This window comes from Nothoprocta perdicaria, unplaced genomic scaffold (assembly GCF_003342845.1).
Source record: "Nothoprocta perdicaria isolate Ctin4 unplaced genomic scaffold, notPer1 scaffold_172, whole genome shotgun sequence".
Lineage (NCBI taxonomy): Eukaryota > Metazoa > Chordata > Aves > Tinamiformes > Tinamidae > Nothoprocta > Nothoprocta perdicaria.
The window spans coordinates 675,583-694,170 of NW_020454894.1; the positions used below are offsets into that span (position 1 = coordinate 675,583).

General features: G+C 49.3%; 1 long non-coding RNA gene across 1 annotated transcript; it reads right to left on the minus strand.

The window, feature by feature from the left end:
• Positions 1-13,995: 13,995 nt before the first annotated feature.
• On the minus strand, positions 13,996-17,901 carry LOC112944723. The gene is made up of 3 exons (XR_003248825.1): positions 17,744-17,901; positions 17,561-17,626; positions 13,996-14,249 (listed from the first exon to the last, which is right to left on the minus strand). It is a non-coding gene; the product is annotated as an uncharacterized LOC112944723 (long non-coding RNA).
• Positions 17,902-18,588: the final 687 nt, after the last annotated feature.

The window sequence follows — 18,588 nt, forward strand, 5'->3', positions numbered from 1 at the left end:
TTATTGTTTCAGGCGGCCCCGCGGTCGGCGCGCCGGCCGCGTTCTTCACACCAAATTTAGGTGAAACAAACCCGCGCTGTCCCCCGAGCCCCGCGCACCGGAGCGCGGGTAAATTGCGGCTTTGGGCACTTTCTGACGCCCAGGTCTCGCGGCTGGCCGCTCTGGGCCGCGGGCGGCCGATTCCCGGCGCAAAGTCGGTGGGAACTGCGCGGCCGAGCAGGGAGCCGTGGAGGGGGCGCAGCTCCGCGGGCGCGCAGGGCAGCCGCCTCCCCGCCGGGCTCGCCGCGCGCTGCGGAGCGCAGGGCGGCGGGGCTGCGCGAGGGCGCAACCCGCCTCCTCGTGGGCCTGGGCCCGGCGCGGGGCCCGCGCTCGGGAATCGCCGCTATTTTCTGTCCCCCCGAGCCGCGCGGCCGCTCCACGCTTTTATTTATTCACGCGACTTGGGCCCATTTCCCTTGAACTCCAATTCCTGAGCTGCGCAGGGGGAATTTCTGCCTCCCCCGAGGTGGACAGAAGGGACAGGAATCCCCGGCACCCCCGCACTACGTCGCGCTACGCCGCGTACGGCCAAATTAACAATTATTATTATTTTAAAAAAATAACCTAAACTTTTCCGCGGGCAGCGCCGGGAGTCCAGTGACAGTCGCGGCTTCTCCGCGCGGGCGGAACCACCGCGAAACCCGGGGCCGTGGAGGGCCAGGGAGGCCGCGGGGCCCCGAGACGGGGCGCGCAGTTGGTGCGAGGTGCTCACAAGAGGACAACACCAACCGGCCGCGAGCGAACAAACAAGGATCGATCAGATAATTCCAGATATTATAATTGGCTTTAATTAAACACACTTCGTTCTAATTAACTCTGAAATTTTAGCATGCTTTGGGACGCCGGTGTCGGATTTGATATTGTCAGTCCAGATGTCCTAATAAAATTCAATCCTCCACTCAAGACTTCAATATTCACCAAGAACAAAATGCAAATTAAATGTAAAACCTAAAGTATCGCCAAAGGTATAATCAAGAAAGGTGTCTCCAAACTTCGCACTTTTTATTGCGCCGCAGCGCGGAAATGCAGATTACGGAGCCGAACAAGAGCGCGGCTGCAGCAGCCGCGTTAACCCCCTCGTGCCCGCGCCCGCCGGCCCCGCCGCGCAGGGTTCAGCAGCCTCCGGTGTCCAGCGTTCACGGCGCAGGAATAACGCGGACTCCGCGCCGCGGGCGCACCCCTCCGCGCAGAGAGAAGTTTGGGCCGCTCCGCGCCCGCCCGCCCTTAGCGGATCCCCAGAGCAGCCCGGGCCGGGCGGCGCGGCCCGAGGCCGCGGGGAAGGGCGCTAGTCCGGCGCTGCCCGTGGGGACCACGGCGCTGCTGCTCATTGAACTTCCCGGGCAGGAGATCTGCATTTCCCCGGGGCTCCCCATAGGAAGCAGGGACCGCTCCGCTGCTGGGCCGCCCCAGCGGAGCAGGTCCCGCGGGTGGGCGCGGGCCGAGGGGACAGGAACAGAGTATCCCGGCTGTGAACGAGCCACTTGCCCCGCCGCGATTCCCACGGGAAAATGCAATGGCTCCGGCGGCGGCGGAATTTTGCGCGAGCGCGCAGCGAGCCGCGCTGTCCGCTCGCGTCCCTTCCCTGCGAGAGAGGCGGGCAAGCGCGGAGCGGCCGAGACGCGGGCGCCTCTTGCGCGGGCCCCGGGTGCCACCTACAGGCCGGCTCCGCGCCCCGGCCCCGCAGCGCGACCTCCGCGCGATCCGTGGAAAGTTTCGCTGCTGGCGAGCGGGGGCCGCCGCAGCGCCGCGCTTTGGGGCGGGGGGTGGATTAAGAGCTGCGGAACGCGCAGGTAACGCGGCCGATGTGTTAGTCCAGCTCCGCGCCGAGAACCGCGTTCCCCAGGGCCGGGCCGACTTTCCCCCCTTTATTTATTTTTATTAAAACATCAATCTGGCGCGGAGCGGGCTGAACTCCGGTTCACCTGGCGCGCATAAAACCCCCTTCCCCGGGACACGAGCACCCTCCATAAATCAGCGGCGCTCCTGGCGCGCCGATCAATTTGGGGCTCTTAACGCGACAGGAGGAGTTTTAACCGCTGCCTGCGCGCTCGCGGAGCTGCGCGGGGACTGCGCGGGGGGAGCCCCGCGGGCGCCGCTGCTGCGCGCCCCCACTCCGCGCGCCCCCGTGCCAGGTAAGCGGGCGCTGCGCCGCCCTGCGCGGGGCCCCGCCCGCGCCTCCCCGCGCCCCGCGCAGAGGCCGCCCCGCGGTTACCTGGCACGGAAAGGCGCGGAACGGCCCGCGCGGCGCGGAGGGCAGCGCGCGGTGCGAGGAGCGCGCGTGAGGGCTCCACGCGCTTTAAGACCCCCCGCGCCCCGCGCAGCCTCGCGGAGGCTCCGTGGGGCGCGGCGGCGCGCGGAGCGCAGCAGTGCGCAAGCGCCCCCCCCGCGCCGCGCCGCGCTGCGCGGGCGGGGGGCGGCCGCGGGGGCGGAACGGCCGCGCGGGGCGGGCCGGGGCCCGCGGAGCCCCCGCAGCACCGGGGGCAGGATCCACCGCTCACCCGTGGCTTCAGGTGACACCCGAGGTGTCTGCAGCCCCCGGGCTTCGGCCCCTAGCATGGGGGCTATTCGGGGCCTGCTGTGGAGCACCCAGCCCCTGGGGTGTTTTCTGTGACTGCTCCAGGGTCACCAGGTCGGGCTGGGACCTGGTGACCCGGGAGGTGTCACCAGACGTGTCCTGGGGGCCCATCAGGCAGCAAGGGGCCTGACGCCCAACGCACTCAGCACAGACACTCACAGAAGTTCAGGGCTTTGCTCAACGGAAGCGGTTAAATTGCTACAGCTGATACCTAAAACCCCGTGATAGTTGTGCAAAAAGTGGCCAAGTTTTAGAAAGTTCTGCCAACTCCAGCCCCGGGTGAGGAGCGGGGCTGGCAGCGGCCCCATTGTGCTCTCCCCAGCCTCCCGTCGGTGCTGCGATGCCCATGTCGTGTTTTGTGGCACTCCGGAGTGAGCCACGGGTCCCACGAGCTTCAGCCCGTGCGGCCCCGTTCTGCTCCTCGGACTTCAAACACTCAAATCTCGGGTTTTCTCCCCGCAGGCGCTGGGAGGGCGGGATGTTGGGTCACTTCCCCACCTCACACACACTCGCATGAGGACGCTCTGCTTCCAGGGACTGCAAAATCGCGACCTCCCCAAAAACAACTCGCTGCAGCAACAGAGGGAGTGGAGCAGAGCCGGCTCTGCTGGAAGGCGCCGTTGATGTCATCATGCAGAAAATGCCATTGCTTTTGGGGACAAACGGGCTGATCAGGGAACCTGTGGACAGCCACGTATGGGGGAAGCAGGAGGGAGCTCTGCTCCTTGGTAGCACGTGCTCCTCGCGCTCTTCACCAGGGTGTGATCAATGAAATGCTTGGGGTTTTTTTTCCCCTAAAATGATGCCTTAGCTGAATGACCTGCCTTCCACTGAGGTCCTGCATGGATACCACGTGCTAGGAAGAAAATAGGGGATAAAGATACAGGTGTCATTTGGAGATGCTTGTGCATGTGGATTGTGGGTGCAGAGAGGGCTCTGCGTGGGGAGGCTGTTCACCTGGATACCCAGAGCCTGGGGCAGCTGTGTGGGGTCCTTTCTTTTGTCTCTTGCCCAAAGTTCACGTTTTTCTGGCTGCTCTGGCCATCAGGTCTGGTCCGCAGACACTTGCAGTGCCTGTAACCCCAGAAACACAGTGAATCTTGCACTAATCCTGCTGCTGCCCTAACCCACAGTGCCCTCCGTGCCCCAGGAGTGGCATGCTGGGCTACAGAGCACCGTGGTCAGGTAAATGAAAAGTCATTCGGGGTTGGCCGCAGTGCAGGATGCCAGGAGACAGGAGGTGGATGGGGACAGTTGTCCCTGCTTCTCATGGCTCCAATGGATGCACCAGTGGCAATGATGTGAGTCATGGGCTGTAGCGGTGCCTTGTCGAGCGCCACGCACAGCTGGGATATTCCCGTTACTCCGGGAGACGCTCTGTCCCAATCCGGGACGCGTTGGCCTGAGCGGGTCTCCGCGAGCAGCCCGCGTTGCAGCAGGGCGGCGTGCGAGGTGAGACCCCTCGTGCGGCTCCGTCCCGCTTTGCAGCCCTGCCATCTACCGGCTGCTTCCCGGCAGGAGCCTCCGCCGGACCCGCTCGCAGCAGCAGCGGCCCCGGAGCCGCCAGGGCCCCTGCGCGCCAGGACCCGCTGCCACTGGAGCCACCGCAGCCACCGCAGCCACCGCAGCCACCAGAGCCCTCGCACGGGGACGGAGCCGCCACGAGGGCCACGCACCGTGGGCTACTGCGCTGCAGCACCCTGCAGAAAAGAGCACAAAGCCCTTTGATACCTTGCAAAACTCCGCAAAACTCTGCAAAAACTCCCGATTCTGCAGAGCCTTGAAAAAATAGTTCCGAAATAAACCACAACACCCCTCAAAACCCTGCAAAACACCGTAAACTGCATCAAAACCTTGCAGACCCCTTTGAAACCCTGCAAAACTCCTCAAAGCCCTGCCAATCCTTCAAAGCCTGTGAGACGCTGCGGGAGCCCAGGCAGGGGCCTGTGGCCTGCCGGAGCCGCTCCCGCACCGCAGCCTTTGTGGCGTGCAGGTCGCCCCGGCGCGGCGCCAGGGCCCTGGCCCACGGGAGCTCCACAACCCCTGCCCGGCAGAGAAGCTCTGTCCCGGAGCCTGGGCACGCGCTTTGCCCAGGAACCTGATAACTAACGTGCAGCGTTTTACTGCTTGTGCCTCTTGGCATTTGCAAAGTGACCGCGGCATCTGCGGGAGCCTCGCTGTCCTGGCCAGAGCAGGAGCCCTTGGACACGGGCCTCTCCTTCCTGCTTTCCCGAGCTTCTGGCACTGATTTCCAGCAGAGGCAGCGGTGTGGCCCGGCATGGAGCTGCTTTTCCCAGGATGCCAGCCCTGACAGGGCAGCTTGCAGTGTGGTGTGGGTGCGCGGCTCCTCGTGCGCACTTCATTACGCAAAGCAATGTATGGATCTTAGGGCTCATCCTGCTCGGAGTCGCTGTGTTGGGGCCCGTGCCCCGCGCTTGCATGGACCTTGGCCATGCACTGGCTACGTGCTTCCCTCCTCCGCTTTGGAACACACTGGGAAATGGGGGTGTTGGTGCGTCCACTGGGAAGACTCACTTCCACATTGCAAAGGAGTTTTCCCTTACTTGATTTCTTTCTCCTCCTTCTGCAGCCCTGGAGGACCTTCATGAACGAGCCGGGTGCTAAAACACTCATTTAGCTGGAAAATTGCTGCATGGTGGGAGTGTTCCCTGCTCCCGATTGCACTCCGGAGCCATGGAGGGATCTGCTGCAGCCAGACATACCGCAGCCTGGGTTACCAGCACCTGGAAAACTCACATGGATGGATGACTGGGGTAGAAAGTGGCGTTTTTCAGGAGCTGATGCTGCCTTCTGCTGCACGGTGCCAGCCTGGGACGTAGCACCTAGGTGTGCTGTGAGACACAGCTCCCACATTCCTGTGTATCCACCTGGAGTGGGGAGACGTGGAGGGAGGTGCCCTGGATGTGGTGTTGGAGCAGGAGCATTCCCAGGAGCTGGGCAGAAAAGCCCCTGGTTGCGTGTTCGGAGCATCTACGCTGGGAGCATTTATGAATTATACCTGTTTGTTTAAGCAGGTAAATGGGAAACGAGGCCGAGCTGGTGAAGCTGTTGCAGTGACTCGGATGCCCACCTAAAAGTGTCCTTTCGTTCCCGTGAGTGCTTCGCAGGTTGGTGCTCTCTGGGCCAAGCAGGGCCGGGACTGGGTGCTCGGTAACTCCAGCTGCCTTTACCTTCATCTTGCAAATCTGTATGCAGATTGAAAAAATACATACAGGGGAAAACTGCTTCCCAGAAAGGCCAGGTCGCTGGGATGCTGCAGGCCTCCAGGCTTGGACAGTTGAAGCATCTCTGGTACTGTACTCCTAAAAGCGGGAGGAACCTCTGGACATCAACTGTGGTCACTCTAGGGAATTTGGGGCTCCTTCTGCTGTGGCCGCTGCACTGTTACCCCTCTGTTGCAGAATGTGCAGAAAACTGCCATTAATGCGCGGGCCGGTGTCTCTAGACACTGCACGTCACCGCGCCGCTGCACGGGGAGCGGGGCCGGGCGCTGCCGGGCGGGAAGCGCTTCCCTCCCTCCGGCTTCCTCGCTGCACCGCGGTCCTCCTCGCCGCGTGGCGAGGAGGTGACGACCACGTCACCCGGTGTCACCCGCCGGGCACGACTCAATGGCAGCGCCTGGCGGAGCAGCTTCCTGGCGTTGTGAGCAACAGAAATGCGGCAATCGTTGCATCCCTGTGTATCCCAAGGAAAGGGACACGCCAGCACCCATGGGAAGCGCCCCGACATCCCCAGACCACACGCTTCCAAGGGAAAACGGGTGCTATAGGGGCCACGTTGCACCAATCTATAGGCGGCCGGGGTGTTGCAGCAAGGAGATGCACAATTCCGAGGCCCAGGTGCCCCGAGGAAATCAGCGCGCGCCTTATTAATACAGGGCCGGCAGAAGACACCTGTCAGACAATTGGTCAACAAGGTACACGGTTTCTGTTAGGTGCCGGCTAACCCGTTATGATCTTTATGAAGTGTCCTTTTGGGGGTCTAGATCTTCAAATATGAGTTGGAAGACCCTTTTCTTTTATTAGTTGCTAAGCTCTTTATACTTTTACCATATTGCGGCAGGTTAGGAGCCTGAGCTTTATTGTCTTATGTTATTGGAAACCCAGATTCCCGCAGCCATCTCCCTCAGGTCAAGATTTGTCTGCGAATACATTCTCATTTCTCCATGTACAAAGGCTGTCTGGAGAGAGGCAGAAAAAGATTATGACTGTAATATACTTAAATCCAATTTATTTGCCTGACTAGAAACTTCCACACTTCGCAATTGCTTCCTCGCGGAGATTTCGTGTCTAATTCTCTGCCCGCAGCCGGCACGCGGCGCGCACGGGGTGATGCTCACGGCGGGGAAAACCTTCCTACTCGGCCCTGCTTGGGGCTGGGATGGGGCAGGGATCATTTTCCTTGCAACCTCCAACTCCCGTTCTCCTTTCTGGGGTTTCCACCCACCGGGGCCCAAAAACCGCAGGAATTAACGTGGAGATAACTCTGGAAGGCACCCAGGCTGTCCCAGGCAGGACTGCTCAGGCAATTGAAAAACAAGCAGGAGGGAAGGAGCAGGAATCTGGCAAAAACTGGGGGAAAAGGCAGAGCTCTTCGAAATGGCTCTTCAGGTCAGCAGGCACAGCAGCTTTTCTGGCTTTTTTTGGTGTACTGGGTGCTCTGGAAGAAGCCCCAACCCAGAGCCTGTCTCAAGTTGAAGCCCATGCAACTCTCCCTGACAGAAAACAAAAAGCAGTTGGTTTAAGTATAAGTTGTGCTTGATTTTGTTTTGTTTTGTTTTGTTTTGATGCTGTTATTTTGTTTTGATTCATATTTGTACCTTTTTAAAATTCTCCTAAAGAAAGTTTTGGGCCCATTGGGTGACACGTGGAACAGGAAATTGCCCTTATAACAACTGGGTAATGTTTTTAGCAACACCTGCTCGGGTCCTGGAGCAGCGCTTGTGAACAGACTTTTATTCAAATGCCTATTTTTTGCACAAAAAGCATTTCTCTGCTACATTTCTCTCCCTCTGCTTTGCATGTGCTGCACTGCTCCTTGCCTGGGGCGCAGCGTGCAGGCACTTTCCTAGGCAGGACCCTGCAGTGGCCAGGAAAGCCGTTATCATTCCCAGCTCATGCATGCGGATTTCTGCCCAAAAAGAGCAGGATTTGGCCCTCTGCCTCCTTTGGGTGTGTTTTCTTTGTATGCAAATAAGGTTTAATTTCCGAACTCCGAGCAGTTTGCGGAGGAGTTTATTAGAGTGCTGCCTTATTAAGCCGCGCACTCCCGGGGTCGGCGCCAGGCGCTGGGAAACCTCGCTGAACATTATTTATGTGCTTAAACAAAGTGGAGAACTTCAGACATCTGCTCTTCCCTGCCAAAGCGGGCAATGAAAACAAAGACATATTTGTAATCATACTCAGTAGCCTTTTTATGTGAAGTAATTACTAAAATAATCTGAGGACGTGGTGCAGATTATTAATAAACCCCAGCGTGCAGACGACTGCTGCGCATCCCTCCCTTGCCTAGCGCAGACGGGAGCGCGGGGAGCTCCTGGTGCTGCTTGTCCCAGCGGAGCCATTCCAAGGGGAGCGGGGCAGAGCCCTCCGAGCGCGGCCCATCCACTCGCTCGGCTCTTGGCTTTGCGCTAATGAAGCTAAATGTGGGTTATTCCTGGCTTCCTATACACTGCATAAATTCCAGGTGCGGTGGGAGGCACCCAGGATAGCAGGGGAAAGTCGGGATTTTGAGTTGCTGCTCCGAGAGCGGCGGGCGCCTCCGTCCCGGCACCCGCGTCCGCTCGGAGCTGCCAGTCACTTCAAAGGGAATCCCGCCGGCAAGGCAGCGGCAGAACTGTGTCAGCCGTTGATTTGCTCCCAAGATGTTGTCCATTTAGATAATTAATGAAGTTAAAATATTAAAGTTGCATTTACATAAAGCTGAGGGTAATGTGAGCGTTTTATTATTTTGTAAATGACCCAGACTTTGCAGCAGGCGTGTGATCATGAGCCGGTGACTTGGCGGAGACAAGTCTTCCCGAGTACGGAAGCGCGATCTGCAATCTGCTGCTTTCGTTATTTATTCATCGTGCCGTTGAGTCATCTGCTCCTCAAAAATCACAGCGCTTTTATTTGTCACGTGCCTGGGTACAACTTCTGAGAGACTTTCCTTTTTGCCCAAAGTAATCCTTCAAATGCACTGCAATGGGAAGAAACTTCATTTGAGAAGGTTCTGCTTTTTTATCTCAGTGACGTTTTGTCCATCAGACATGTGGAATTAGGAATGTTATGAATATGAGCATCAGGCTTGGCAGCAGTCTCAAAGCTTTGCTCGTGGCTGAGCAGACATGAGGGGAGGAGGAAGGAGAAGTCCACATGCTTATCCATGTTTCCAAGCTGTTGTTGAGTTTTGGGTGTTGAGTGGTGAGTGCTGGGTATTGGGCGTTGGGTGTTGAGTGGTGAGTGTTGAGTGTTGTGTGTTGAGTGTTGGGTGTTGGACATTGTGTGTTGAGTGTTGGATGTTGACTGTTGGGTGTTGGATGTTGTTGGGTGTTGGATGTTGCATTTTGGGCACTGGGTATTGAGCGTTGGGTGTTGGGCATGGCCATTGCGAGTTGGGCATTACGTGTTGAACACTGGGCATTGGGCTTTGGGTGCTGGGTAGGCAACTGGGCGAGCGGCACCGGGGCTGCCGCGGAGCCAGAGACCGGCCCCGCTCTGCTGAAAGCCGGGACACGGGAGCCACGGCCGGAGCTGGGATCGCGCCGCACGCGGCCGGCCTCTCGCCGCGTGGTTTCGCCCCGCGGAGCCTGGCCGCGCAGGAGCAGCAGGAGACTCGTGCGCGGGACCCGCGGGGCTGGCGGCCGGGAGGGCAGCGCAGCCCCGGGCTCCTGCGGGGCCGCGCGGCTCCGCGCTCCTCCCGGAACTTCACAGGCCTCTCGCTGTGCAATTACAGGAGGATTTTAGTCTGATTATACATTAAAAACTCCTCGCTATAAAGAAACCCTGAGATCAGAGACATTTTCTTTCAAGTATTACATTGAAATGTGAACACTCCTGCTGCTTATTACAAAATGTTTCTACAAGGCACTACACTTACACTTCCTATTTTCATTGTTAGATTTTTCTTTTTTTTTCTCTATTTAAGTGTTAAATCCAGGCATCTTGTTGGCATCTCAATTTCCTTCATTGAAATGTTTGTTATGGAAGTTTTAATTACAGTCCGGGCAGGATGCACAGCCAAAGCCCCTGTTTTGGACAGCTTTGACAGAGCTAAGAGAATCAAACCCAAACATAAAATAAATGACACTTTTGTCCTTCAGACCTGTGAAAATGCGAATGCAAATTCTGCAGCCTTATTTTCCCTGATCCCCACTATTCTCTAATCTTATCAAATGCACATTCCCATATTCTGAGCCGGCCTGATAAAGCGCCTTGGTGTAAACAAGCTGCATTAGATTTTGCGGAGCCCATTTTCCTGGCAAATCCAATTTCACAATTTCTTTCTGGTGACACATTAGCCATTCCTCAGCACAGAAAACACTCCGTGAATATTTCAGCGCCCGGGTCCTGCGGCGAGGGGCAGCCCCGGCCGTGCCAGGACTCTCCGGGAGCCAGGCTGGCATTCCCGCTTCCCGGTGCTCCGGCTGCGGCGTCACTGCTCCCTTCGCTCTCGGCATCGTTGTTTGTCTGCGCGTGGAGGTGCCTCCAGGTTCATAAATCTGTATGCAGTAGTATGGGTTCTCTAACAGCAATTCATTTTAATTATGTGAGACATAAAAAGACCACCTACAGATGAGACAATACAGCTGTAAGATTCTCAAGGTTACTATGGGGAATACTTCATAACTGAAGTATGTTTTCCCTAAGGAATTCTACTACCATTTGATTTAATTTTTAATTTTTACATTTTAATCAAAAATAGATCAAATGGTGGTGTTACCTCCTGGGAAACATACTTCAGATATGAAGCAGTCCATGTTCCTTTTAAATATGTAAAGCTGCCATTTATGTATAACTCATGAATGACACCCTGTGTTGCAAGCAAATATCATGTGGTGATTTCTATATTGTTTCAGTAACAACACTATAACCATACACAAATATCACTACACCTGGATGTGCAAAGCAAACGCATTAAATAGTGTGAACTTCAGAAGCTAATACGAGCTCGAGCTGGCGCTAAATAAGATCCATCACTTATTGAACGTGCGCACGCTCGTATTGGCAGAGACCACATCCCTCGGGGCATTCAAGCATCAAGCAAGTTGTTATTTAGGTTTCTAAACGCAATTATTTGAAAACTCAGATCCAGAATCTAATACATTAGAGCAATGAGCAGAGAGCAGCGTTTTCCAGGTGGGATGGCTCCCTTTGGAGACCTTGGTGCACAGGTGCTCGTGGAGCAGCAAACCTGCTACAAGAGGGCAGCTCTTGGGTTCACCTGGGTGTTTGGGAACACCTGCCTCTGACTCACTTGGGAATACCCAAGGCAGGCAGAACAGCAACGAATCAGTCCAGGGGCTTTACCTGAGGAAGCCCACTGCTTTCCAGCAAAAAGCATCCTGCACAGGTCACGTCAGTAAGACGTGTCTCAGGAGCAGTGCAAACGCCTGCAGGTACCGGACGCCAGGCACCCAAGTATCTTTATGTGCAGCAATTTTCTGTGCAGGTTTCATGCACTGTAAAACGTCAAGGTGTAACTGTTAATGCTGCTTTTGCTGCCAGCAGTCAAAGCAAATATAGCATTATTAATTTGTGACTATTAATCTAGTAATATGGGATATCATATTCTCAGGAACCATCCCATTAGATTCTCAGGAGAGTTGCCAAGGTTTTTACACTTACAGGCATTCGTTTTTCCCCTAGTAATATCGGCATAAACATCATTTGTTTTTAAACGTATTATTTTCAACAGATATGTTCTAACTATAAATCTCCCGCCTTTATGGCCAAGGCCTGCCTGGAGCCGGTCGCATTCCGCTTTTCCAAGATCCCATGGAACCGGCACCAGGCGCCCGGGCCCCGGCCCCGCTGGGGCTCCTGCCACGCCGGGAGCCAAGGGGCGACGGGAAGAGTCTCCGCAGGATCCTGCCCCCAGCTCCCAAATACTGCAGCCAGGCCGGGAAGACACACATCTGGGAACACCGAGGAACATCCGAAGCTAAACTGTCACCCCAAGCCTATAGAGGAATTACTTCATTTCTAAATATTGATTTTGCATATTATTCCTGTATCTGGCTAGCGAGGAGGAAAATCTGTGGGCTGTGCTTGGAAATGGCACTTGTTATATAACATGATACAGAACCAGCTCTTATTTACCTTCATGCCTTGGTGTGTGCAGAAAGCAATCCAATTATTCATGGAATAATAAAAAACCAGCAAATTTCATACTGTAACCAAAGTGGTGTTTAATGATTCTGCTTTAGAGAGTAACAATTTACAAAATATAAAATTCAAAATATTTCATTATATCATTTTTACTTGAATTAAAAACAGGCTGTCCAATTTACAATACACATGTAAATAAAGTATCACAGAAGTTACTGTGTGTACAAAACACACTATCAATATAAAGAGCATATAAAAAGTATTAGTAAAGCAAAATTCCATAGTTAGTACAAGGTGAAGAAATCTTACAAAAATAATTTTGTGGTTCTGCTGCAGATCTGACACAAATCTGCTCTGAAGAAATATTTACCTGCCCAAACCTGTGCTGCACTCATCTGTACCAATTACAACAGCTTTATGATTCAGATTAATGGCAAATCTTGAAACAAATAACAAATACAGTACCTCTACTTAAAAAAAACACTATTATAAGTCTTCAATATATTAAATTATTTCAAGTACTATTTACTTTCACATTGGCTGATTTATAAATGCATTCCTTACTCCACTAGAAAAAAAAATCCCCAAACCTTCTCATGTAAAGACTTATTTCAAAGATTATCTAGAAATGTATGAACTCACTCTTATTTAAAAAAAAAAAAAAAAAAAAAAAAGATGATGTTTCTAAAAACAACTGGCCAAAATTGTCAGTTAACACCTCAGAACGACCAGAGTAGCAGCCCTTTGACAAGGACCAAAGCAGTGACACGTGGCAGATACTGCTTAGTCCCACAAACAAATAAGGATTTAGGTTTGTGAAATGAGCACAACAGGCTATTTCACCCTGGGATACTTCACTCAGAATACAGTCAAATTTACATCTATGCAGAGTATTTCAGTTATCAGCATTATTATTGATGGAAAAGCAGTAAGCAAAACCAGGTCAAGTTTTTGTTAGATGTCTGGCCTCATATAATGAATGATAATTTTGAACACTGAATAAAAATTACCCTTCTTCCCCCTCCTACCTTCAACTAAAGTTCCCAGACTTTTTAATTTTTTTTTCTTTCCTTTTCTTTCCTTTTTTTCCTTAATGTAAGCCAATTCAACAACAAGGGAAAAAAAAAGCTATTTTAACTATCTTTAAACAAATGGTAGACAGGGTAAACACACACCATGCCATTATTCTTTTACATAGCAAAGACACTAATGCTTAATAAAAAGTGAAAAGTCAAATTTAACATTCTCTTGAGGACCAATATATTTTATATCAACAAATAACTGTGCAAACAGAAATGCCATTGAAAACTATTGACATTTTTAGTGTCTTTGTAATACTGGATGTTCAAGGCTAAGAGGCAAGAAATGAAGCAATGCCCACCACAAAGCTGGTGTGAAATCCTGATTTAGTGCAACGTTTAGAACGTCTCCTCTCACTGTGTCCTGTCTAGGTGATATTAGTCACCAGAGTTACAGGACATCAAACTAGATGGTCTCAATTGACCCAGTCTGGTAATTCTGCAGTTAAATAACTAGGGAAAATGACCCTGGAAATTGAGAAGTTAGGGATGCAAAGGTTAAAACACTCATAAAAGTTGAAGGAATAGAAAGATAGAGACCGGTATCTGTATTTTTTTTCGGATTAAACAAAAATTTGAGGTGTTTGAAATATCTAACACTCTGATTTACTTTCAATATAGCTAAAATTTATAATGTTTTCAAAGGAATTTATCTTTTCCTAATAAAGCAGTTTAGATGTCAAATTATTGTAGAACTGCTTTATAGACTCATTTCCTCATCTATCACTTACTAGAATTCGATATTTGTATGATACTAGTTTATTTAGGAAGAATATCTTCTTAAAAACAGCCAAAAAAAGGTCAAAAGCCAAATCAGCTAAACTAGTCTAAATACTTAAACCAAGCACAGCATCACATTTTTTTTTTCCTCATACTGTGTCCCGTGCTCTGGGTGTCCCTGCTAGAGCAGGGGGTTGGACTGGATGATCTCTAGAGGTCCCTTCCAACCTCAACCATTCTGGGATTCTGTGATACTGAGCTTTTTTAAAAGCAGGAGCATTTTTCAAGTGTAAAACCAATGATATACAGAGCAGTGCAATGGAATTGAGGCATACAGCAAACTGCTATGTGCTGATAACACACAGAGGCCCTCGCCACTGGTAGAAGGGATGCACAGAAATCCAGCAGGACAGTGTTCACACCTGCATGCTCAGAATGCAAGGGGAGCGTTACCGATTTGCCTCCTCTCAACTTCTACAAGTTCAGGATATGACTGAAGTGTCCCTGAAATGATAAAGTTCCAAGTCATTAAAAGTTCGCTGATTAAAATATTTTCTTCTTAATTCTTTTAATAATTTTCAAGCTTAAAAAAGAAAAAAAAAAAGAAACTGCACCAGCACCAGAAATGCTCCCCTCATCTTGAATAACTTGCTGACAATTCTGAGAGTCTGAAAAGTAAAGGGAATTCTCAACATAATCTGTGTGAGGAGCTGGACTGCACTATGACTGCAGCTTTGCACATCAGGTTAAACTATGACCACAGGCAATTTTAGCATCGGGCAGATATCTGTTAACACCAGATGTTTTATTCTAAATCCTAAATGTTAAAGATTTCAAGGATAGGTCAGAGATTTACCCTCTCACAACCAAATGTTATTTAAAACCTAATTTTGCATTTGTTTATATCACATTTAAAAGTTTTGTGTCAGTTTAAAAGCTATATTCACAGTGTTACTTATAAAATAAGAAAATTCACCTCTGGTTATCATGTAGCACAGGAAAATCTTAAGAATGATGGTATTCCCCCCACCTAAATTCCACCTAGTTTCCTTCTTTCTACCTAGCACATCTTCTAAGTCTTTGCCTAAATTGTCAAAAACACATTAGTCAAAAGAAAAGCTTAAAAAACATGGTTCGAGGTTGTACTCTTTTTTTTTTTTTTTTCCAAGTTCAGGTTTAATACAATTCTATCATTCCTTCTGAAACACAGTAGTCCCAACATGTAGGAAAGAGGCCTAAAGGCCAGGAGAGCAAACCATGAGAATAATGATGCTGCACTTAAGCACAGAGAGAAGCCCAAGGTTGGGGCAGTAGTGAGTCAGACCCCAGTGTGCTCAGGAGTGCTGATGCTGGTGATGTTACTCACACTACCTATTAGCTCCTTAAATAGCAGGATTTCCAGATGCAAATGATCAATGCTGAGGAGGCTGCCTACAGCCACCAAAACCTGTCTCAGTAGAACATGCTGTATGCTTGACATGTCCCACCATGGATGCTTTAGTGATTTCAGTTTCCCCATCATCTGTAGAAAGCACAGCTTCTTATCAGAAGCTTAACATTTATTGATTATGAAAATAAATGACAAGATTATTAATCTTTTTCTGCCTGTAGCCTTCTCCCTCACGTTCACTGTAGTTGTTCTGAATGGTTTCTGAATGTTGCATTAGCTGCTGTGATAGTCTCTGGTTTTCCTGAGGTGAAACTTTAACTTTGAGGAAAGTTATCTGGGCTAATACCAGTTTACTAGGCATCATCTGCTTAATATAAGCTTTGCATTATTTTAGGAATGAAGGTAATTTACTAATGTGGTCCCTGACAGATTTACCAAAGTATATGTTGTTATGGTAATAGCCACAAACAACAGATTACCCAGAGAGAACACAGTGAATAAATCCGTACGATCAGTTCATTACCCCATGCAAAGACTTACAATGCTCTGGACACACGAACACTCACACAAGGCAGCTTCTCTCAGGATGGTCTGAGGAGCTCAACACAGCTCAGCTGCTCTAGCCCTGTCTGCCTGTGGCATTAGGTCCAAACTAGCAAACTCTCCTACTTGGCAGGACCTGCAGGAGCAGACAGGCATGTCCTTCTTCTGCACAGGTTAGAGAACTGAATATTGACACTAAATTGACACTACCAAACACCACATTTTAATCTTTAAACTCCAATCTCTACCTGTATGATTTCCTGTAACAGACATACAGAAATCAAATTCTTACTATGTAAAGACAAAATTGTTTCCTTAATTTCTGTAACCAGAGCTGGTCTTGACAATTAGGAAACATGTAAAGTGGTCAGAATAACTCAGCCATTCTACCAAACTTCAGTATATCAATGTGTGTTAAGAGGTGAATTCTACCCTCCAAGTAAGCTCCTGGAAAAAGAATACTTCAGTCTGATGCGACTCAAAATAGAAATGGTGCTATTCAAAATAAAGATGTCTATACTCATTTTACATAAAACCAGTGACAACTTTCCAAAATTAACTGGTCCCTAGTATAGAAGATTTATACAAACTGTAATACGGTGCCCTCTTTGTGTCCTCAAAGATGGTAACACATTTGAAAAGTTAAAAATTCAAATATGTGGTCATACTAACTTCTGTATTCTTGGAATCAGGCATGGATCTGGTTTCTATTTTGTTTTTAAAGATGAGTAGAAATAGATCAACACAAATCTAAATCTAAAAATCTAATTTAAATCTAAAAGACAGCAAATGTCTTTTTAGTCGCAACTCCTAACCTACGAGAGCAACCAAAGTCCTATGGCAGTCAATGGGAAATTTGCTCTTAATACCATCAGATCAAAGACCTTACTATAAACATTTAGGATTTATAAAGAAATGGCATTCCCCAAATCTCTCATTGTTTTAGGAGATTCTTTAGAGAGCCAATGTTTCAAAAGGGTGCAGAGGATGCAAACGTAAGCTAACGGTAGCTTCCACTTTGAGAGACTCCCTAAGCCTTCAGTTGGACAATTTGCATGAAAAATGAAACTATAAAAACACCACAACCTCCTTCACAGTTTCCCCAGTCTTTGAAAGCTTAGTCTTTTATCCTGGGAAAAAAGAGGATTGTTAAGTTCCTCTGTAGCAGGAAAGTCTGCTGCTACTGTTGCAGTACTACAGCATGTTACACTGTGCCAAATTACAGTTGTCACTACAGCCTACATAAATATATACATTTAAAAAATATAGACATATATTTTTTAAAGTAATTAGCTAGCTTAGATATCAAGAGGAGCCTATTTGTAGCAGCACAGAACTCAGCACCATTCAGCTGCCCAAGAAATTACGCTGTTTTTCAGAAAACTCAAGCTGTCTGTGCCGAGGTCTGATTGCCATTGATTCTTTACCCAACTAGTTTAAAACTAATGCTAGTATACCTACCAGGTAATATTTTTAGGTTGCTATTTTTTTTGGCAAGGAAGTATCAGGTTGGAGACAAAAAAACGATTAGAATTCCTGAATATCTTACCATCATCAGATAAATCAAGAAAGATATAAAAACAGGGTAGAGGAAGTTGTGTGTTATTGTGGGCCTTGGTTACTTCCTAAACTCTGGTTTTTACAGTGAATGTGAAAAATGTGTATGCAGTCTCTGTATTTTCCAACTAATACTGGAAGAAATGCATTAGTTTGTACTCTGCTGGCATACCTCAGAAGCACTAAATCAATCTGCCCTTTTTTATTTACATGCTTTATTCTTGAGAAATGTAATTGTGGTTTTTATTAACTTTATGTTTTATGGATCTAATACTTAAGAACAAGTCTATCTTTTATGTCATGGAAAGAAGGTTAATATACTCACAGATTCTCCAGCCATACATCTTGGGCAAGGCTGGGCAGTACCTCTGCTTCCATGGTTTTCAAAAATCTAATTAATAAAAACACACGCAAAAACACCAAAAAAACAATTACTTCCAATTTTATTTAAAACATATATTAAATATATTCTTCTAATAAATACATATTGTTGATGATGAAAACATACCAGTGAATCTTGATTCGTCTTTGCAGCTTGAGGAACACAGTCAGTGGAGACTTTCTCTTTAGAATCCAGCTCCATTGCCCAGTCAAGGAAGCCAATGTCAGCTTCCCATGGAATGGTTTCTACCCGCTTGCACACCCGCTTCTGCAAGAATTAAAGGCAATATTTACATATGTTTGCAAGGTGCAGGCCATTGGATGTAAGTTTTTGTATTTTTGTTCCAGGCCTCCAATCCTGCTGGAATATCTTGTATGTAGAATAAGGCCTTGCAGACTCTGCTCGAGAACTCAAAAATTTTGCATCTACCTCTGTGCCTCATGAGCAGGGAGGATGAGCAGGGATGTCTGTAGATAATACTAAATGTCTCTGTGCCTCAGTTACATAAAATGGGTATAAAACGCCACTGGGAAATGAAGATACAAGGATACACTTCATCGCGCATTAGTGTATAATTTAGGATGGGGCTTATCAAAGGAGCGGATCATGGGAAGTTGTGTGAAACAGCTAATTAAGCCAAGAAAACGGAAGGAAAACCCTGAAGCCAAGTCAGACAGTTTTGAAGATATATTTTGCAATGATTTCTTTACATCTTTTTTCTGAATATTGTCACCTGCTAAAGGCCTTCTGCTGCTATAAAATGAATCAACTTCCTGCTTCTCACTTGAACTGTTGTCTAGTATTGAATGACTTTGGAATGGCTGCATATCAAAAGCACTCAGCCTCCAGGGAACAGGTTATCCAAAACAGGGATGTCTTTCTGTACACCCCAGTACAAGATTAAAGGTCTTCAAAGCAAAGTGCCTTAGTACTCCATGAGGAGCTGCTCAGGAGCCAGCAAGGCTGAGGTG